A 9,000-nucleotide genomic window follows, 5' to 3' on the forward strand; every position below is an offset into this window, starting at 1 on the left:
ATGAGAAAGTATTTTATGTAATATTATTTAGTTTAATATCAAAGTAGATGTCATACACCAGTAGATGTCAGCATCAGATTATTTACCCTTAGATAAAATCAAGTCTACTGTACCTTGAAAACAAATATTTTAATATAAAAATATACTTAGATGTTTTGTATTACAGCTCAGAAGACTAGCCATTTGTATTTTTATGTATCTTTATTTATTTTAGTGTTAAATGTTTACTGAAGATTTGGCATATTCTAGAGTTAAAGTTAACATTAAAATCAATCTTTATTGACACATATTCCAAAATTCTGATTTCCTAGATGCACATTGACTATCCTGTTCCACTCTGAAAAATGTCAGAAGGAAAATGGCTTGATTTAATTTAATTACCAATACAACTAAATGTAAAGTTCCTTGTTTAAAAACAAATCTCAGTTTTCTATCAGAATTGTACAAATGCAAGAATGAAGACACATTTTGAATTCATTTTCCTACATAAAGCATCTCTCAGTGACCTTACTCAGTTGACGTCATAGTTTTTTATTTTTGTTGCAGTATAAGATGTGCGGCTCTCGATGTTCGACAGATTGCCGTTTTAAAGCATGTATGTACAAGACTAGAGTCAACTGAACAAGTCAGTCCTTCAAGTATCTGTGTCCATGGAAACCAAGGCCACAAGCCTGCAGCGACTTTCTTTTGTAGAGATCATCAGGAGGAGGAGATGGAAGGAGACAAAGACATTCTTAGAAACTTGGTGATAAGTCGGGGAGCTTTGTGAACAAGAAAAGATAGACAGTGAATGGCATTATAGAAGATGTGATGAAAACATCAAATCAAATATTATTCTTTTAATTAAAAAGAATGAGTCAAGCGCTGCACACAGCTGTGGATCAGGAACAGATTCCTACAAAATGACTCAGCTGTGCATCATTTATACCGCATCAAACCTCACATTTCATACTGCTATCACCAAAAACACTGCAAAATGATGGATGGATGGATAGATGAGCAAGAGGAGAAATTTCTATCAGAGGATCCTCTGGGAGATTGTGGTAAACATCGATCACTTTGGCAGTCATGATTCTCCAGTTTCAATTTATGACTAATTCTCTGAAGCCTCTCTCCCTCACTCAAGCATCATGTATGTATTATTTTGTGCACTTTTCCTTTCAATCAGACCTTAATGAAAATTGTGGCATCCACAAATCATCTGTTGTTCACTAAAACCCCATTATTAAAAACTCATCAAACACGATCGATAGTGTGGTTCACTGTCAATTACTGGCCTTAAAACATTCATGCATCCACAAGAGTATTTTTGAATATACTTCATCTTTTAATTACATAATATTTTTTATAATTTTTAGTATTTAAAAAATTGCACAACATAATTTGAGAAACAAGTTATTTTACAGTAAATCTGATATAAGAACAGAATCTTTCTGTTCATTTGCAAACTTAAAATTGAATCCCAGATGTTGGAATCAACACGTTACTGACAATTATATCACCAGAAAATAGGGTTTGTACAGCCTTTGCAGTGATGTATTATTCGAATGCTTGGTGAAAGAGATGTTTTTAAACTAGATTTAAACAGAGAAAGTGTGTCTGAACCCCGAACATTATCAGGAAGGCTATTCCAGAGTTTGGGAGCCAAATGGGAATAAGCTCTACCATTAGTGGACTTTGCAGCGTTTTGTGAGCGTGATGGGTTGTAGTGTGGTATAAGGCTAGTTAGGTACACAGGAGCTTAACCATTTAGGGCCTTATAGGTAAGTAATAATATTTTGTAACTGATACAGAACTTAATAGGTAGCCGTGCAGTGCTGTAGAATAGGGGTAATCTGATCATATTTTCTTGACCTGGTAAGGACTCTAGCTGCTGTGTTTTGGACTACCTGTAGCTGTACCTGTTAATTGAAGATGCAGAACAACCACCTAGAATTACATTACAATAGTCCAGTCTAGAGGTCATGAATGCATGACCTAGCTTCCTGCATCAGAAACAGGTAACACGCTTGGCAATGTTTCTAAGATGGAAACATTCTGTTCTTGTAATTTGGGAAATATTGTTTTCCAAAGACAAGTTGCTGTTTAATATAACACCCAGATGATTGACTGTAGAGGAAGTAACAGTATCCACCCAGTTGCATTAATTGCCTGTCTTGTTAAGTATATTACATACATAGGCTTGCTCAACACACTGTACTGTAAGCAATATGAATTTAACTGAATTGAATGAACTGAAATTGAGAGAGAGAGAGAGAGAGAGAGAGAGCAGACTGACTGTCAGGATGTGTTAGCTGTTCTCCATCTGTGGCACTGACAGTGAGAGATGGAGAATAACACATTAAAAGAAAAGCAATAAACAAAGCAATCATCAGGGGAAAATTAAGAAAACCTTAGACTGACAACTACACATAGACCAACATAAATGCATTGGTGCATTTATCAGATCAGAAATGAAATTCTCAAAACTATTTGTTCAACCTCCACATCATCTAGTCACTTGTGCACATTATAAAAGCAGTTTCTCATTATTTTGAACAAGTTGCAAATGATTATGGATATTTGTCTGTGGTTTCCTACATTATCAGTTGCTAATGTCATGTTGATGAAAATTATATAGTTCTCTTTGCAATAGTTTTACCATTCAAAACATCTAGTCATTAGTTAATGTGTAAGCAATTAAATGCTAATTAAAACTAGTTGTCATAAACTGTCAATTCTCTACACATTTCTATTAGACTTTTTGTAAATTTGCCATGAATTGTGGAGGTGAATCTTGACTTTCACTAATGAAGATAATGTAGATCAACCAATTATGAATCAGTTCTCTGAAATAGCTCAAAGGTGCATCTCATGAACACTGAACTGGAAAGCATATAGACGAAGGTCAACAAGTTATAATTTCTGACAATGGACGAACATCCAGTATACAGAAGAAGTGCAGCACTGTCATCCAAACTGTTGTCATAGTTTATATCAGTTAATCTTGTTTGTGAACAATAGTTTTTCTCAGTCACTTTGGTACATTTCTCAGATCAGAATTGAAATTCTCAAAACTACCTGTTCAATTCTCACATCATTGTGTCACTTGTGCACATCAAAAAAAGCAGTTTCTCATTTCTTTGAACAAGTTGCAAATGCTTTGGTACATCCATGCAAATGTTTATGTACAATTCTCTGTTGTTTCCTATATTATCAGTTGCTAATCTCATGTTGCTCAAAGTGTATTATATAGTTTTCTGTGCAATAGTCTTACCCCTCAAAACATCTAGTCTTTAGTTCATCGTATAAATCATTAAATGCAAAATGTTTACAGTAATATAGTTGTCATAAACTGTCAAGCAAAATTTATTTTTTACACATTATTATTAGACTTTTTGTCAATTTGGCATGAATTGTGCAAGTGAATCTTTACTAAGAAGAGAATGTAGATGATAAACCAATGATAAACCATTTCTCTGAAATAGCTCAAAGGTTCATCTCATGAATATTCAGTTGGAAAGCTTATACTATAGACAGAGGACAACACAAGAGTTACAAATTCTGACAATGGACTTATTTTCATCTTTGTGTCCATATTTCTTTTTTCTTTTCTATATCACAATGACATTGTAAAGGTTTATTTTTTTTGGCCAGACCACTAGTAAAAGTGTAACTGGGAATTCAATCCAGTCTCTTTCAGTCAATATCCAACATACAGTAATGTGTACTTTTGAAATGATTATATGGCATACATAAGCATATGGCATACTGTTCAACTGTCATCCAAAATGTTGCTATAGTTTACATCCGAACATCCCTCCAGAGTACACTGTTATATTGACAACATGACTAAACAATTTTATCCGTACACTATGACACAAGGACTTGTCACTTTTGAGAGATGAACGAAGGATTTTGAGTAAGAGACTGGCTTTTGCAGGTTATCCATGGTGTTTTGCTATTTGTACAAATTGTTTTGAGAAATGCACTTACTGTTTTGCAAATTGTGAATTTGATTTGAGAAATGTACCAAAGCGACTGAGAAAAACTGTACCACAAGGACTTACATTGTGATGGTACTGATTTGTTGACTGACATACATTTTTGAGATATGAACTAAAGATTTTGAGTAAATTACAGGCTTTTGCAGGTTATACATTTTGTGGTGCTGTTTGTAAGGATTGTTTTAAGAAATGCACATACATCTTGGCAAATATTAAGGACGATTCGAGAAAAGCACCAAAGCGACTGAGAAAAACTGTAACACACACCTATGGACATAATGGAGTGGGGGCACATCTACATCTGAGTCACTGCTGCTCAACCTCTCTCACTCTCTGTCAATTCAATTTTATTGGCATGACAAACAACTGTACAAAAATTGCAATACATAATAGCAACGAGAATTTCACATCATCTGAAGAAGACATGATTGGTGCTTGTCTGCCCAAATCTTGTTATGTGGTTGTTTGCTAAAGTTCTCTGGGTGACTGATTTTTGTATGATATGGTTAAAAAGCAATAATAAACTTACACTACAATATGATGGATGGATGGAATGATAGAATGAAAGAATGACAGAATTAAAGATAGATAGATAGAATTATACAACTATAGATAGATAGATAGATAGATAGATAGATAGATAGATAGATAGACATGACTGAAACACCACTGGTTTTAATGAAAATAACAAATAAGAAGGATAAAAAACATAATAAAAGCTTTAATATGACCAAGAATACCAACAAAATATTTAGCATTTCGAAACTTCAAGCTACAGCAGCAGTTGGTGCAAGACTGCGTGTGTTCTGTTGGAGTGAATAAGTGTGTGTGTGTGTGTGTGTGTGTGTGAGTAGTTGGAGATATTGATATGTCTGGTATATGAGTCATCACTGGGATATATTTATAGCCCCTCTACCGAGAGAGAGACAGAGAGAGAGAGAGAAAGAGAGAGAGAGGAAAGGAGGTTGTCAGCGGGCTGCTCTGTGTATGTGTGGGAAGAGAAGATCTAATGAGATTCTCACTGTGTGGTCAAACTCTGGCACTTTTAGCAGGGTGATAGGCCTGTCACCCCTTTCCTTATGTACAGGCCTCCTCCAGCTCTCTCGATCCATGCAGATGTAGAGCTGGATGATTTTAATGAACAGAGAGACTCCAACTGCGCTCGGCTATGCAAGCAAAGGTCATTTTCCTGTGTTTTCTCCTCAGTGCACAGTGTTTTTCTCAGAACTCTGATTCATTAAAGGTGTGAAAACTTTCTGGGCTCCTTTTATGAAACCCCACATATACACACACACACAAACATTTAATAAGTTGCTTGGCTCTTTTCTTGACTGTTTATAATTATAACCATATCTGTGATGTTCTGTATGAGGTATCTAATTTGCACAATCTGTCGCAGTAACAACAGTGCGTTCGTGCTGGTTTGGCGTGGGTTGGTGGGACTCAAAGCCCATTTCTGCCAGAGATTCACAAGAAACTAAAATATACAGTATATCCAATTTACCGGTCTCTAACCAACCGAAATGACTTGCTTATTGGAAAAACATGCTTCAACAACAACAAAAAAAGTACAATTAAAGCCTGAAAAAAAGTCTAAATTCTTGCAATTCGAGTTTACATTTCATAATAAAGATTTGTGTGTGTGTGTGTGTGTGTATCCTGAGTTTACATCTCAAAATTTTTTTTTTTTGTTTTCAAAAAAAGGTGAAGGTGACTGACTTTTTAATCTCACAATTCTGACATTTGTCCCACAATTCTAAGAAAAAATATACAAACTCAGAGTTGAAAATAATATTAGAAACATATTGTGAGATATTTCTCGCAAAAATGCCAGTTAGATTTAATATAGGTGGCATATTATTTTTTCTATTAAAATGCATTTACTTTGGATGAAACTGAACATGTTTTTTGTGCTACCTACTTGACATTTTACTTTAAAAGAGTCGCAAAATGTGCAAGAAGAAACATAATTTGCACTGCAATTTGTAGAAACTTCACCACAGGCCTGTTTTCCCATGGAAAATGTGTTTCGGCTCTGGTCTTACAGATTTTGGACACAACCATGATTGCATTCCTTACAGTACCATATAAATGCCATGAATTCCATATAAATGTTGTATTCAATGGTATAACTTAGCCCTTAAAGTGACTCTTACATTGCCATTTTTTTTATAACAAAATATCAAACCAGGTGATGCAGTGATGCTCACTTTAAACTCTCATTTAAGACATTTCTGTGATCACTTTAATTGATCCAATAATCGGTCAGATCCAGCATAGCCTTCTTGATGAAGCTGGTTGATCAAAGCTGTGTGTAAAAAGCAGGCCGGGTAACATTAGAATCTAAAACACAACACATGTATGCTGATGACCACTATTCTCAATATCAATGTGGCTTAAAGACTATCCCATCTGAAGACATTATTTTAAAAACTAAACCATCAGCTAGAAAGTTCTGAAGGTTTATGAAGGTTAAAAAAAGGGTGACAAACTGTTCCAGAACAAAGTTGAAGCAGATGGCGTTGGGCTTATCACAGCTGGTGAATGTGGCAGCTAACCAACACATCTGACCACTGAACATGATGCTGGTCATTCGACAAAAGCACAAGGTCACCATCACATAGTCTCAGCCTCAGACATAACACCCATAGACCGTTGGCTGCTCAAAAGAGTTCTGAAAGGGACAGAACAGAATTGAGAGTATATGAGACTGCAAGAAAGAGAGAAAGACTAGGAGAAACCGGCTGATGTCGATGTCCATTTCTCCTCATTAGGGATCCTGATGATGTACTGTTAGAGACAGAAAAATGAAAAGAGCCTCTGCTCCACACACGTAAGAGAACACGTCATTCAGTCTCATGAGTCAGAAAAAGGTGAAGGAGGAGGGAGAGAATGAAGGAGAGGGGGCTAATAATAAGACTAAATATGAACCAGAGAAAAATAAATGAGAAAATGTAAATGAGAAGGTATGGATCTTCAGAATTATGTGTATTAAAACAATACAATACAATTATAAATACATTTTTAAAACATACATGTCTAAAAATTATTTAAAAAATATAGTATTCATAATTATTCTAAATTAAATAATGGAGTAAAATTAATGTAATTATAAAGATTACTATTAAATAAGAGCAAAAAATAAAAATAAAATGCAAAATAATAAAATAAAATATTATTAATGTTTTTATAACTTTGTACAAATGCAAATAATAATACTATAATTAGAAAACAATTAATGGCAATATTCCATTACAAATGATCTAATATATATTTCTATACAAATATTTAAATCATATAAATTTTTTTTTCATATATTTTTCATTTATTTTTTATTTCATTTCATGTATATACTTCGAGATATTAACATTTACAACAACAAAAAAATTACATTCATGCAAAATATAACATTAAAAATAAAATAAATAAATAAATAAAACAATTTAAATAATAGGCTACATAATAGTATTTTTATAATACTAGAATTGTAGATAAATAGACTATTAAGGAACATTTGTGGATAGGGATGCACGATATTGGATTTTGGCCGATATTCGATATGCCGATATTTTCTAAATAATTTTGGCCGATGCCGATACCGATATCGATATATATACAAATATATACTGATATATTTACAAATATATACTGATATATTTAAACTTTAATTTTACTGAAGAGAAATCCATGTATCTCTTCTGTACTGATTCTACCATAAATTTATTATTTTACAAATGTAGACAGACATTCACATCTGAAAAACAGGTCAATTATTTCACTTGGAGAATATCGGTTTGGCTCATCGGCAGAAATATTCATATCGGCCGATACCGATAATGGTCATTTTAAGCTTTTATCGGCCGATACCGATGTTGTGCCGATATTATCGTGCATCCCTATTTGTGGAGACTGATACCACTATATTTTGTTGTTGTGTGGTATATACTATAACAAAATATAATTTGAGGAAAAACAAAACATCTGAAGAAATGGGTTTGGAACAACATGAGGGTGAGTACATGACATGACTAACATTTTAGGTGAATAATTTCAAGCAGTTAAAATATGCCACTAACAATGCAAGGTCATGGCTTTGATCCTAGAGAATATGAGAACTCACAACAAATTGAATCCAATATAAACCACTTTGAATTAATAAGTATCTGCTGAATACATTAATATAATGCAACTATTCCTTTAATTCAGACGCTATCTTGAATCTAAAGACACCGGAATCATTTTACCTTTTTTCCTCTGCATGAGCAAAAGAGTTGTTAAAAACAAACCCTAGGTTTTAACTTACAAAATCCACCTTATTAAGCGAGGGAGAGAAAGCAGGAGACAGACAGAGAGGAAGAGATAGGCTAAGCGATAGTCTTCTTATCCTTATTACTACCCAACTGCCACACATGCCTCTCACTTTAGCACGAACAGAACAAGTGGACTAGAGAGATGAGTGAAAGACAGAAGATCACCATGGAGACAAGAAGTCAAGCAAGAAAGAAAAAAAATATTGAGAGGAGAGAGATGAGGGGCCTTTAGAGAGATATTCATTAATACTATAACTCCCAAAGACAAATCACAATCTCCTTAAAGTCAACATGAAAATTGACCCTATTTACTTTTAATATAGCCTCCTGGTCTTATGTAATGCTGTGCTCCACCCCTTAAATGATTTTCATCTCTCTTATCTTATCTGGTTTCACTTGGAATTGCGTCCTGTTATCGAAATTAAATTGAGTGGAAAATCTCAGCTGTTGTTTCGACCCTTGAGTTGATAATAAGATTAAACGGAAGGTTTTGGTTATGTTCCCTGCTTCTGTTATCACATGTTTCTCTCTCAACAAATGTCTCAAAATGTCTGAAAAAGTCATTTCAAACCAAGTCCAAATTATCTTAACTAGTAGACCACGTTCACACAGCAACAGAAAACGGTTTTCATTTATGTGTTTCAGTACACTTTTACTGTCATTTTCTGTTTTTATGATATGATATGATTTTTACTATGATAGTA

This window comes from Carassius gibelio, chromosome B2 (assembly GCF_023724105.1).
Source record: "Carassius gibelio isolate Cgi1373 ecotype wild population from Czech Republic chromosome B2, carGib1.2-hapl.c, whole genome shotgun sequence".
Lineage (NCBI taxonomy): Eukaryota > Metazoa > Chordata > Actinopteri > Cypriniformes > Cyprinidae > Carassius > Carassius gibelio.